Genomic DNA, 12,249 nt, shown 5'->3' with positions numbered 1-12,249 from the left:
CCTCATAAGATGGGTGAAACAGCATGCTAATGCAATCGCCAGTGAAAAGGTGCAACAGGTGGGGGGCCACTCACCCAGCCCCCACTCACATGTACTGAGGAGCTACTGGCCACCCTGAGGACACCTGAAGACCTCCATCCACAGCCTTTAGCTGGTATTGTATATAGGTGGGTGTCTCTCAACCACCGAGCCTGGAGTTGCCTGGTAAGTCAGTACTGCACATATAACACAACTATATTTCACATAGTTACATGTGTTACTGTACAATATGTAATGTGACATCTTATGCAAGGCATGTATGCACACATGCCACATACTATAGTCTGCTACTCTATGTATGCACAGATGTGCATACTCCATAGTATAGTGTATTGTACTGGCTTATGTGCTAACATGGACATTGCACCCTGTAGCTATCACACAGGTGTGGATAATGATCTTACTGCTGTGACACTCCTGTTTAGGTACCTCTGGCATTTTGCAGTGACAGCAGCCTGTGTCAGGTGAGATTGTTATGATTTACCAGGCTTGATAACACACAGATCATATTAATTGCATGTTATCTGCCATAACACATGTACATATAATGTGTGCTTGTCCTGTTAATAGACACTGGTCAGACCTGCAATGCATCACAGCAGTCACCCGTGTGAAACAATTGAAGACTATATGAAACACCTACACTAAATCTTCCAAACTGTTATTGTCAGATGTGTGGACAACTGTGAATACAATGGTGGAGGTGTGTTTCACTGTAGGGACAGGTACTACATATCAGCATTACAAATGTTAGGAATACAAACAGTACTGTACAGAGAGCATATGTGTGCACACAGGCTAAATGTGTTGGAGCTGGATTATGACCAGCCCACAGTATACACCCTTGTGGATTATACCCTTGCTATGAATGTCACACAATGTCATGTGCTATCTGACATGTCCATGACATGTAGTGGGCTGACTGCAACACTGCTCAACTATCCTGCAAAACATGATGTCTCACATCCCATACATATCACCCTTTGTCTGCATAATCCTGTCCTCAGTGGACCATATGACATCTATGGGCGTATGTCATATGGGATAACACTGACATGTGAAATAAATAGCCATCACAACCATTGGACAGAACATGTGTACACATGGCCATGGAGGATAGCCATAGACATGAAGCAACACACACAGTAGAAGTGATGTACATGTGTGTACACCCTGTTGTGCATTGGCTTGACACAATACAACTATGGCCTTTGTGTAATGGTGATATTGCAGATGTGAAACACTAAACATCATACAAGCCTGTGCACAGCTTGTGTAGGCATAACATGAAACTACCACATAACATGTCTTAAACATCTTGAGTGTGTCACGACATGAAAGCATTCACCAATACAGTATCCAAATACATACATGTGTAGCACAACATACACATACAACCACATCAGGCCACAGATGCAGTACATTCACCTTGCTGGTGTCAGACATCACTGTCATGCCTGCTCCTCATGTGTGTGAGGTACACAGATGACATGTGGGATATAGAGTACTGCTAAGTAAGCCATGTGTGGGCATAGTTGCCAGCATCAGTAATATGGCTGCAGATGTGCAGGGGTGTCATTTGTATACTTTTCTGTGACCTGTGTCACACATTCCACATTAGGGTTTAGTGTGTATACACCACAGTGACATGGGTCAAATTCCACATTAGATATGTATTGCATGTGAACACAGTCATGGCTATGAACTGAGTCAGTAACTGACACTGTATAGCAATAGTGAAGCCACATGATACCTTGCAATGGCTATGCACATCAGCTCAATGTGCAGTATGTCACTGCATATTTGTAGGGTGGACAGACAACATTGCATCAGGTAAAGGCCTATGTTAGTATAACATGCCCCTGCATTGGGACACCATTACCGTACTGAAAATTGGAAAGGACACCATTGTGTTACACATGTATGCATGTCATTCAACACGTCAGCAGAAGACATATCATACTACATGTAATTGGCAAGGTCATATGCCACACATCAGGCCGGTATGCTGTAAAACTGTGCTGGTCTGTGGCACCATTGCAAAGTAGGAACAGCCATGTTAAACATGTGTACAGCCACATGCACAATGTCTGTAGAATCAGCTCAGGGGTAAGCAGAATAATGTTGAACAGACATGCACTGCTTTGGGGGAGATATGCAAGCTAGGGCTCAGGCAACATAGTATTCAGTCAACATACCCTTCTGCTCATGTCCTCACACATAGGGGCGGTGGCAAACACAAAGCATCAGTGGCAGATGTACAAAGGTCAGTGATGGTCTGTTAACATGTGGTGTATGTTGCACATACCATAGCAGTGCAGTGCAATGGTGCAAAGTGCATGCATTGTGTTGCAGGTATGGGGCATAAGCTACTACCACAAATGGTGCAATGCAGGTATGTATGCTAACCACCACTATAATTGTGTAAGGTGCATGCCATCTGCTATAACACATGCATGCTGTTGTGTGCAACTCAGGGATGCATGATAACTACCACTATAATTGTCTAAGCTGAATGCCATCTGCCATATCACCTGCATGTTGCATGCTGTTGGGTACCATAGCATGTGCCTGTGTGTGTGTCTGTGTGTGTCTGTGTGTGTCTGTGTGTCTGTGTGTCTGTGTGTGCCTGTGTGGTATAACTTGTAATGTACAGTTCTTGTCTTCCCCTCAAAGGTGTTGATGTAGATGCGTTGCCCTCCTGCAGTTCACCTGATGTTAGTGTCCCCACAGACTCTAGCAGTGATGATGATAGTATGATTGAGACACAGGCAGGGTTGTCAGGGGCTGAATCTGTGCCATTGGTTGCCATTCCACCTATATCCCCCTCATCCTCGCACACAGTTCCCCTGCCTACACATACCCCATCACCACTGGCCATAGAGGAAGGACAGTTGGCGGATGGTAGCATGGAACAGGGAAGTGTAGAGACTATGGAAGGTGTACCTGCACACCATGATCCCAGTCAACTGACTGGTAATGTCTCACACAGGCATGTGCCCAGTGCTGCTCGTAGGAGGACCACTGGCCAACATGCCCCTACGAGACAAAGCACATCAGCTGGAGTCACCAGACACATGTTTTGGACTGTAATGGAGGCACAGGCACATACTGAATGGCACAACAGAGAAGGTCTGAGTCTTCAGAGGGCTGCTGTCCATTCATTAACTGACAAAATCCAGGCAATTGCAAATGCTCACCATCACCTTGCAGATGATTCGAATAGACAATTAGGTGACATGGTGGGAGTCCTTGACAGTGGCATGTCAATCCTCGAGTGTGGAATGTCTGTGCTGGAACATCTGGTGGAAGTGAGGCGTCAGGCACATGGATGTAGGTCAGCTACATCACCTATTGAAGGTCTACATGAACATGCTACTGCACATGCCCATTCCCATAGTGGCGATAGCAGCAGCAGTGCAGCTGGTGCTGTGCAGTCCACACCAGGACATAGCAGGCCACGTGCACATGGTCCTGGATGGTCCCAACAGGGACACGATTCCAGTGGACATGTGTCATCAGACAATACCCAATCAGGACCTCTGCCTGGTAGTGCCCGTGCAACCGCTGGCAGGCACAGGTCACGTGGCTGTGGCCAGACACCATGAACAGTGAAAGTTGCCTAGTACAGTCTGCAGCTGTCAATAATACCCCTGTGTAGGCCAGCCACATGCCAGAACTGTGGGCATGCATACACACACACACCAGAAACAAATGTAGGGCACCTCAACACACACACACATAACATCCACACATTCCCAATGATATCCCAGGCCCTAACACACACACATGATGTCATCAAATAGCGCAGCCTAAGCCTCAACTCAGCAAATTTCCTTGTGGTGTCCAGCAGAGTACTACAAGCAGCAGAAAGACAAAGAGAGACTTTCAACTGATTTAAGCATTTTTTCTGCATTTTTGTCCTGAGACTGCTAGTTTTCATCTAAAATGCGATCAACTAGCATTTCTGTACTCTAAAAAGCTATTTTCTGCTGAAATACTTGCTTTTTTGCTGTTTGCACTTTTAAAAGTTGTTTAAAGTCATTTTTTGTGTTAAAAGTATCTGTTTCACTGTTGTAGGCTACACACTCAAGTGTGCTAGACTGTTTAAAGCATTTAAAGTCTTTCTGTGTAGTTCACTGTACTATGTGTAAAAAAAAAAGAAAAAAAACAAAAAAAATATTATTTTTCCCACCTTTTCTAAGCTAGTCTAGTCCAGTTTTCAGGTTCTGCTGAATTCAGGGCTGTGGTACAAGTTCCTGTGTTGCTCATATCCTTACTTGGATAGGAGGAAGTTTCTCTGCTCACCAGTGAGAGTGGGAAGCTTTGAGCAGCCTATCTGTCCCTGGAGGAGTGGTCTCAGACCAGCAACTAGTAGTTTATTGGCTGTTTTGGGCTAATTTCTATCTCTTTCATCTCCCTGCCTTAAAACCCGCATTTGCACAATTTTGCACTTGTATTCTACTCAGCAAAGCTCCTTGTTGTGCCCTGCAGAGTGCAACAAGCAGCAGACAGACAAAGAGATACTTTCAACTGATTTAAGCATTTTTTTCCTGCGACTGCTAGTTTTTGCTTAAAATGCGATGTACTAGCATTTCTGCACTCTAAAAAGCTATTTTATGCTGAAATACCTGCTTTTTTGCTGTTTTCACTTTTAAAAGTCGTTTAATGTCTTTTCTTGTGTTAAAAGTATCTGTTTCACTATTGTAGGCTACACACTCAAGTGTGCTAGCCTGTTTAAAGCATTTAAAGTGTTTCTGTGTAGTTCACTGTACTATCTGTAAAAAAAAGAAAAAACAAAAAAAATATTCTTTTTCCCACCTTTTCTAAGCTAGTCTAGTCCAGTTTTCAGGTTCTGCTGAATTCAGGGCTGTGGTACAACTTCCTGTGTTGCCCATATCCTTACTTGGATAGGAGGACGTTTCTCTGTTCACCAGTGAAAGGGGCGAGCTTTGAGCAGCCTATCTGACCCTGGAGGAGTGGTCTCAGCCCAGCAACTAGTAGTTTTTTGGCCGTTTTGGAATCATTTCTATCTCTTTCATCTCCCTGCCTTAAAACCTGCATTTGCGCAGTTTTGCGCTTGTATTCAACTCAGAAGAGCTCCTCCTGGTGTCCTGCAGAGTACTACAAGCAGCAGAAAGACAAAGAGAGACTTTCAACTGATTTAAGTATTTTTTTCTGCATTTTTTATCTGTGACTGCTAGTTTTCACCTAAAACGTGATCTACTAGCATTTCTGTACTCTAAAAAGCTATTTTCTGCTGAAATACCTGCTTTTTACTGTTTGCACTTTTAAAAGTAATTTAAAGTCATTTTTGTGTTAAAAGTATCTGTTTCACTGTTGTAGGCTACACACTCAAGTGTGCTAGCCTGTTTAAAGCAGTTAAAGGGTTTCTGTGTGGTTCACTGTACTATCTGTAAAAAAAAAGAAATAAAACAAAAAATATTCTTTTTCCCGACTTTTCTAAGCTAATCTAGTCCAGTTTTCAGGTTCTGCTAAATTCAGGGCTGTGGTACAAGTTCCTGTGTTACCCATATCCTTACTTGGATAGGAGAAAGTATCTCTGTTCACCAGTGAGAGTGGGGAGCTTTGAGCAGCCTATCTGTCCCTGGAGGAGTGGTCTCAGCCCAGCAACTAGTAGTTTATTGGCCGTTTTGGGCTAATTTCTATCTCTTTCATCTCCCTGCCTTAAACCCCACATTTGCATGGTTTTGTGCTTGTATTCAACTCAGCAAAGCTCCTTGTGATGTCCTGCAGAGTACTACAAGCAGCAGAAAGACAATGAGAGACTTTCAACTGATTTAAGCATTTTTTCTGCATTTCTTTCCTGTGACTGCTAGTTTTCACCTAAAACACGATCTACTAGCATTTCTGTAGTCTGCAATACCTGCGTTTTTGTTGTTTTCACTTTTAAAAGTCGTTTAAAGTCATTTTTTGTGTTAAAAGTATCTGTTTCACTGTTGTAGGCTACACATTCAAGTGTGCTAGCCTGTTTAAAGCATTTAAAGTGTTTCTGTGTAGTTCACTGCACTATCTGTAAAAAAAAAGAAAAAAAAAAAGAAAAAAATATTCTTTTTCCTGTCTTTTCTAAGCTAGTCTAGTCCAGTTTTCAGGTTCTGCTAAATTCAGGGTTGTGGTACAAGTTCCTGTGTTGCCCATATCCTTACTTGGATAGGAGGAAGTTTCTCTGTTCACCAGTGAGAGTGGGGAGATTTGAGCAGCATATCTGTCACTGGAGGAGTGGTCTCAGCCCAGCAACAAGTAGTTTATTGGCCGTTTTGGGCTAATTTCTATCTCTTTCATCTCCCTGCCTTAAAACCCACATTTGCACGGTTTTGTGCTTGTATTCAACTCAGCAAAGCTCCTTGTGGTGTCCTGTAGAGTACTACAAGCAGCAGAAAGACAAAAAGAGACTTTCAACTGATTTAAGTATTTTTTCTGCATTTCTTTCCTGTGACTGCTAGTTTTCACCTAAAACGCGATCTACTAGCATTTATGTACTCTGCAATACTTGCTTTGTTGTTGTTTTCACTTTTAAAAGTCGTTTAAAGTCATTTTTTTTGTGTTAAAAGTATCTGTTTCACTGTTGTAGGCTACACATTCAAGTGTGCTAGCCTGTTTAAAGCATTTAAAGTGTTTCTGTGTAGTTCACTGTACTATCTGTAAAAAAAAAGAAAAGAAAAAATATTCTCTTTCCTGCCTTTTCTAAGCTAGTCTAGTCCAGTTTTCAGGTTCTGCTGTATTCAGGGTTGTGGTACAAGTTCCTGTGTTGCCCATATCCTTACTTGGATAGGAGGAAGTTTCTCTGTTCACCAGTGAGAGTGGGGAGATTTGAGCAGCATATCTGTCCCTGGAGGAGTGGTCTCAGCCCAGCAACTAGTAGTTTATTGGCTGTTTTGGGCTAATTTCTATCTCTTTTATCTCCCTGCCTTAAAAACCACATTTGCGTGGTTTTGCACTTGTATTCAACTCAGCAAAGCTCCTCGTGGTGTCCTGCAGAGTACTACAAGCAGCAGAAAGACAAAGAGAGACTTTCAACTGATTTAAGTATTTTTTCTGCATTTTTTCCTGCGACTGCTAGCTTTCACCTAAATTGCAATCTACTAGCATTTCTGTACTCTAAAAAGCTATTTTCTGCTGAAATACCAGCTTTTTTGCTGTTTGCACTTTTAAAAGTCGTTTAAAGTCTTTTTTTGTGTTAAAAGTATCTGTTTCACTGTTGTAGGCTACACACTCAAGTGTGCTAGCCTGTTTAAAGCATTTAAAGTGTTTATGTGTAGTTCACTGTACTATCTGTAAAAAAAAAAACAAAAAAAACAAAAAAATATTATTTTTCCCACCTTTTCTAAGCTAGTTGAGTCCAGATTTCAGGTTCTGCTGAATTCAGGGTTGTGGTACAAGTTCCTGTGATGCCCATATCATTACTTGGATAGGAGGAAGTTTCTCTGTTCACCAGTGAGTGTGGGGAGATTTGAGCAGCCTATCTGTCCCTGGAGGAGTGGTCTCAGCCCAGCAACTAGTAGTTTATTGGCCGTTTAGGGCTAATTTCTATCTCTTTCATCTCCCTGTCTTAAAACCCGCATTTGTTCAGTTTTGCGCTTGTATAAAACTCAGCAAAGCTCCTCGTTGTGTCCTGCAGAGTACTACAAGCAGCAGAAAGACAAAGAGAGACTTTCAACTGATTTAAGCATTTTTTCTGCATTTCTTTTCCTGCAACTGCTAGTTTTCGCCAAAAACGTGATCTACTAGCATTTCTGTACTCTAAAAAGATATTTTCTGCTGAAATACCTGCTTATTTGCTGTTTGCTCTTTTAAAAGTCATTTAAAGTTGTTTTTGTGTTAAAAGTATCTGTTTCACTGTTGTAGGCTACACACTCAAGTGTGCTAGCCTGTTTAAAGCATTTAAAGTGTGTCTGTGTAGTTCACTGTACTATCTGTAAAAAAAAACATAAACAAAAAAAATTTTTTTTCTTGCCTTTTCTAAGCTAGTCTAGTCCAGTTTTCAGGTTCTGCTGAATTCAGGGCTGTGGTACAAGTTCCTGTGTTGCCCATATCCTTACTTGGATAGGAGGAAGTTTCTCTGTTCACCAGTGAGAGTGGGGAGCTTTGAGCAGCCTATCTGTCCCTGGAGGAGTGGTCTCAGCCCAGCAACTAGTAGTTTATTGGCCGTTTTGGACTAATTTCTATCTCTTTCATCTCCCTACCTTAAAACCCACATTTGCACGGTTTTGTGCTTGTATTCAACTCAGCAAAGCTCCTCGTGGTGTCCTGCAGAGTACTACAAGCAGCAGAAAGACAAAGAGATACTTTCAACTGATTTAAGTATTTTTTCTGCATTTCTTTCAGTGACTGCTAGTTTTCGCCTAAAACACGATCTACTAGCATTTCTCTACACTAAAAAGCTATTTTCTGCTAAAATACCAGCTTTTTTGCTGTTTGCACTTTTAAAAGTCGTTTAAAGTTTTTTTGTGTTACAAGTATCTGTTTCACTATTGTAGGCTGCACACTCAAGTGTGCTAGCCTGTTTAAAGCAGTTAAAGTGTTTCTGTGTAGTTCACTGTACTATATGTAAAAAAAAAGAAAATAAAACAAAAAAATAATCTTTTTCCCGCCTTTTCTAAGCTAGTCTAGTCCAGTTTTCAGGTTCCGCTAAATTCAGGGCTGTGGTACAAGTTCCTGTGTTGCCCATATCCTTACTTGGATAGGAGGAAGTATCTCTTTTCACCAGTGAGAGTGGGGAGCTTTGACCAGCCTATCTGTCCCTGGAGGAGTGGTCTCAGCCCAGCAACTAGTAGTTTATTGGCCGTTTTGGGCTAATTTCTATCTCTTTCATCTCCCTGTTTTAAAATCCACATTTGCACAGTTTTGTGCTTGTATTCAACTCAGCAAAGCTCCTTGTGATGTCCTGCAGAGTACTACATGCAGCAGAAAGACAAAGAGATACTTTCAACTGATTTAAGTATTTTTTCTGCATTTCTTTCCTGTGACTGCTAGTTTTCGCCTAAAACGCGATCTACTAGCATTTCTGTACTCTGCAATACCTGCTTTTTTGCTGTTTGCACTTTTAAAAGTTGTTTAAAGTCGTTTTTTGTGTTAAAAGTATCTATTTCACTGTTGTAGGCTACACACTCAAGTGTGCTAGCCTGTTTGAAGCATTTAAAGTGTTTCTGTGTAGTTCACTGTACTATCTGTAAAAAAAAAAAAGAAAATAAAACAAAAAAATAATCTTTTTTCCCGCCTTTTCTAAGCTAATCTAGTCCAGTTTTCAGATACTGCTGAATTCAGGACTGTGGTACAAGTTCCTGTGTTGCCCATATCCTTACTTGGATAGGAGGAAGTTTCTCTGTTCACCAGTGAGAGTGGGGAGCTTTGAGCAGCATATCTGTCCCTGGAGGAGTGATCTCAGCCCAGCAACTAGTAGATTATTGGCCGTTTAGGGATAATTTCTATCTCTTTCATCTCCCTGCCTTAAAACCCGCATTTGTGCGGTTTTGCGCTTGTATAAAACTCAGCAAAGCTCCTCATGGTGTCCTGCAAAGTACTGTAAGCAGCAGAAAGACAAAGAGAGACTTTCAACTGATTTAAGCATTTTTTCTGCATTTCTTTTCCTGCGACTGGTAGTTTTCGCCTAAAACGCAATCTACTAGCATTTCTGTACTCTAAAAAGCTATTTTCTGCCGAAATACCTGCTTATTTGCTGTTTGCACTTTTAAAAGTCATTTAAAGTTGTTTTTTGTGTTAAAAGTATCTGTTTCACTGTTGTAGGCTACACACTCAAGTGTGCTAGCCTGTTTAAAGCATTTAAAGTCTGTCTGTTTAGTTCACTGTACTATCTATAAAAAAAAAGAAAATAAACAAAAAATATTCTTTTTCCTGCCTTTTCTAAGCTAGTCTAGTCCAGTTTGCAGGTTCTGCTGAATTCAGGGCTGTGGTACAAGTTCCTGTGTTGCCCACATCCTTACTTGGATAGGAGGAGGTTTCTCTGTTCACCAATGAGAGTGGGGAGCTTTGAGCAGCCTATCTGACCCTGGAGGAATGGTCTCAGCCCAGCAACAAGTAGTTTATTGGCCGTTTTGGACTAATTTCTATCTCTTTCATCTCCCTGCCTTAAAACCCGCATTTGCACAGTTTTGCGCTTGTATTCAATTCAGCAAAGCTCCTCGTTGTGTCCAGCAGAGTACTACAAGCAGCAGAAAGACAAATAGAGACTTTCAACTGATTTAAGTATGTTTTCTGCATTTTTTTCCTGTGACTGCTAGTTTTCACCTAAAACGTGATCAACTAGAATTTCTGTACTCTAAAAAGCTATTTTCTGTTGAAATCCCTGCTTTTTTGCTGTTTGCTCTTTTAAAAGTCATTTAAAGTCTTTTTTGTGTTAAAAGTATCTGTTTCACTGTTGTAGGCTACACACTCAAGTGTGCTAGCCTGTTTAAAGCATTTAAAGTGTTTCTGTGTAGTTCACTGTACTATCTGTAAAAAAAGAAAATAAAACAAACAAAGTATTTTTCCTGCCTTTTCTAAGCTAATCTAGTCCAGTTTTCAGATACTGCTGAATTCAGGACTGTGGTACAAGTTCCTGTGTTGCCCATATCCTTACTTGGATAGGAGGAAGTTTCTCTGTTCACCAGTGAGAGTGGGGAGCTTTGAGCAGCATATCTGTCCCTGGAGGAGTGATCTCAGCCCAGCAACTAGTAGTTTATTGGCCGTTTAGGGATAATTTCTATCTCTTTCATCTCCCTGCCTTAAAACCCGCATTTGTGCGGTTTTGCGCTTGTATAAAACTCAGCAAAGCTCCTCATGGTGTCCTGCAAAGTACTGCAAGCAGCAGAAAGACAAAGAGAGACTTTCAACTGATTTAAGCATTTTTTCTGCATTTCTTTTCCTGCGACTGGTAGTTTTCACCTAAAACGCGATCTACTAGCATTTCTGTACTCTAAAAAGCTATTTTCTGCCGAAATACCTGCTTATTTGCTGTTTGCACTTTTAAAAGTCATTTAAAGTTGTTTTTTGTGTTAAAAGTATCTGTTTCACTGTTGTAGGCTACACACTCAAGTGTGCTAGCCTGTTTAAAGCATTTAAAGTGTGTCTGTTTAGTTCACTGTACTATCTATAAAAAAAAAAGAAAATAAACAAAAAATATTCTTTTTCCTGCCTTTTCTAAGCTAGTCTAGTCCAGTTTGCAGGTTCTGCTGAATTCAGGGCTGTGGTACAAGTTCCTGTGTTGCCCACATCCTTACTTGGATAGGAGGAGGTTTCTCTGTTCACCAATGAGAGTGGGGAGCTTTGAGCAGCCTATCTGACCCTGGAGGAATGGTCTCAGCCCAGCAACAAGTAGTTTATTGGCCGTTTTGGACTAATTTCTATCTCTTTCATCTCCCTGCCTTAAAACCCACATTTGCGCAGTTTTGCGCTTGTATTCAATTCAGCAAAGCTCCTCGTTGTGTCCAGCAGAGTACTACAAGCAGCAGAAAGACAAATAGAGACTTTCAACTGATTTAAGTATGTTTTCTGCATTTTTTTCCTGTGACTGCTAGTTTTCACCTAAAACGTGATCAACTAGAATTTCTGTACTCTAAAAAGCTATTTTCTGTTGAAATCCCTGCTTTTTTGCTGTTTGCTCTTTTAAAAGTCGTTTAAAGTCTTTTTTGTGTTAAAAGTATCTGTTTCACTGTTGTAGGCTACACACTCAAGTGTGCTAGCCTGTTTAAAGCATTTAAAGTGTGTCTGTGTAGTTTACTGGGCTATCTGTAAAAAAAAGAAAATAAACAAACAAAGTATTTTTCCTGCCTTTTCTAAGCTAGTCTAGTCCAGTTTTCAGGTTCTGCTGAATTCAGGGCTGTGGTACAAGTTCCTGTGTTGCCCATATCCTTACTTGGATAGGAGGAAGTTTCTCTGTTCACCAGTGAGAGTGGGGAGCTTTGAGCAGCCTATCTGTCCCCGGAGGAGTGGCCTCAGCCCAGCAACTAGTAGTTTATGGGCCATTTTGGGCTAATTTCTATCTCTTTCATCTCCCTGCCTTAAAACCCACATTTGCACGGTTTCACGCTTGTATTCAACTCAGCAAAGCTCCTTGTGGTGTCCTGCAGAGTACTACAAGCAGCAGAAAGACAAAGAGAGATTTTCAACTGATTTAAGTATTTTTCTGCATTGTTTTCCCGCGACTGCTAGTTTTCACCTAAAATGCAATCTACTAGCATTTCTGCACTCTAA

This window comes from Protopterus annectens, chromosome 13.part0 (genome assembly GCF_019279795.1).
Source record: "Protopterus annectens isolate FY-2018-M chromosome 13.part0, PAN1.0, whole genome shotgun sequence".
In the NCBI taxonomy this organism is placed as follows: Eukaryota; Metazoa; Chordata; order Ceratodontiformes; family Protopteridae; genus Protopterus; species Protopterus annectens.
This window is presented reverse-complemented; position numbering follows the sequence as displayed.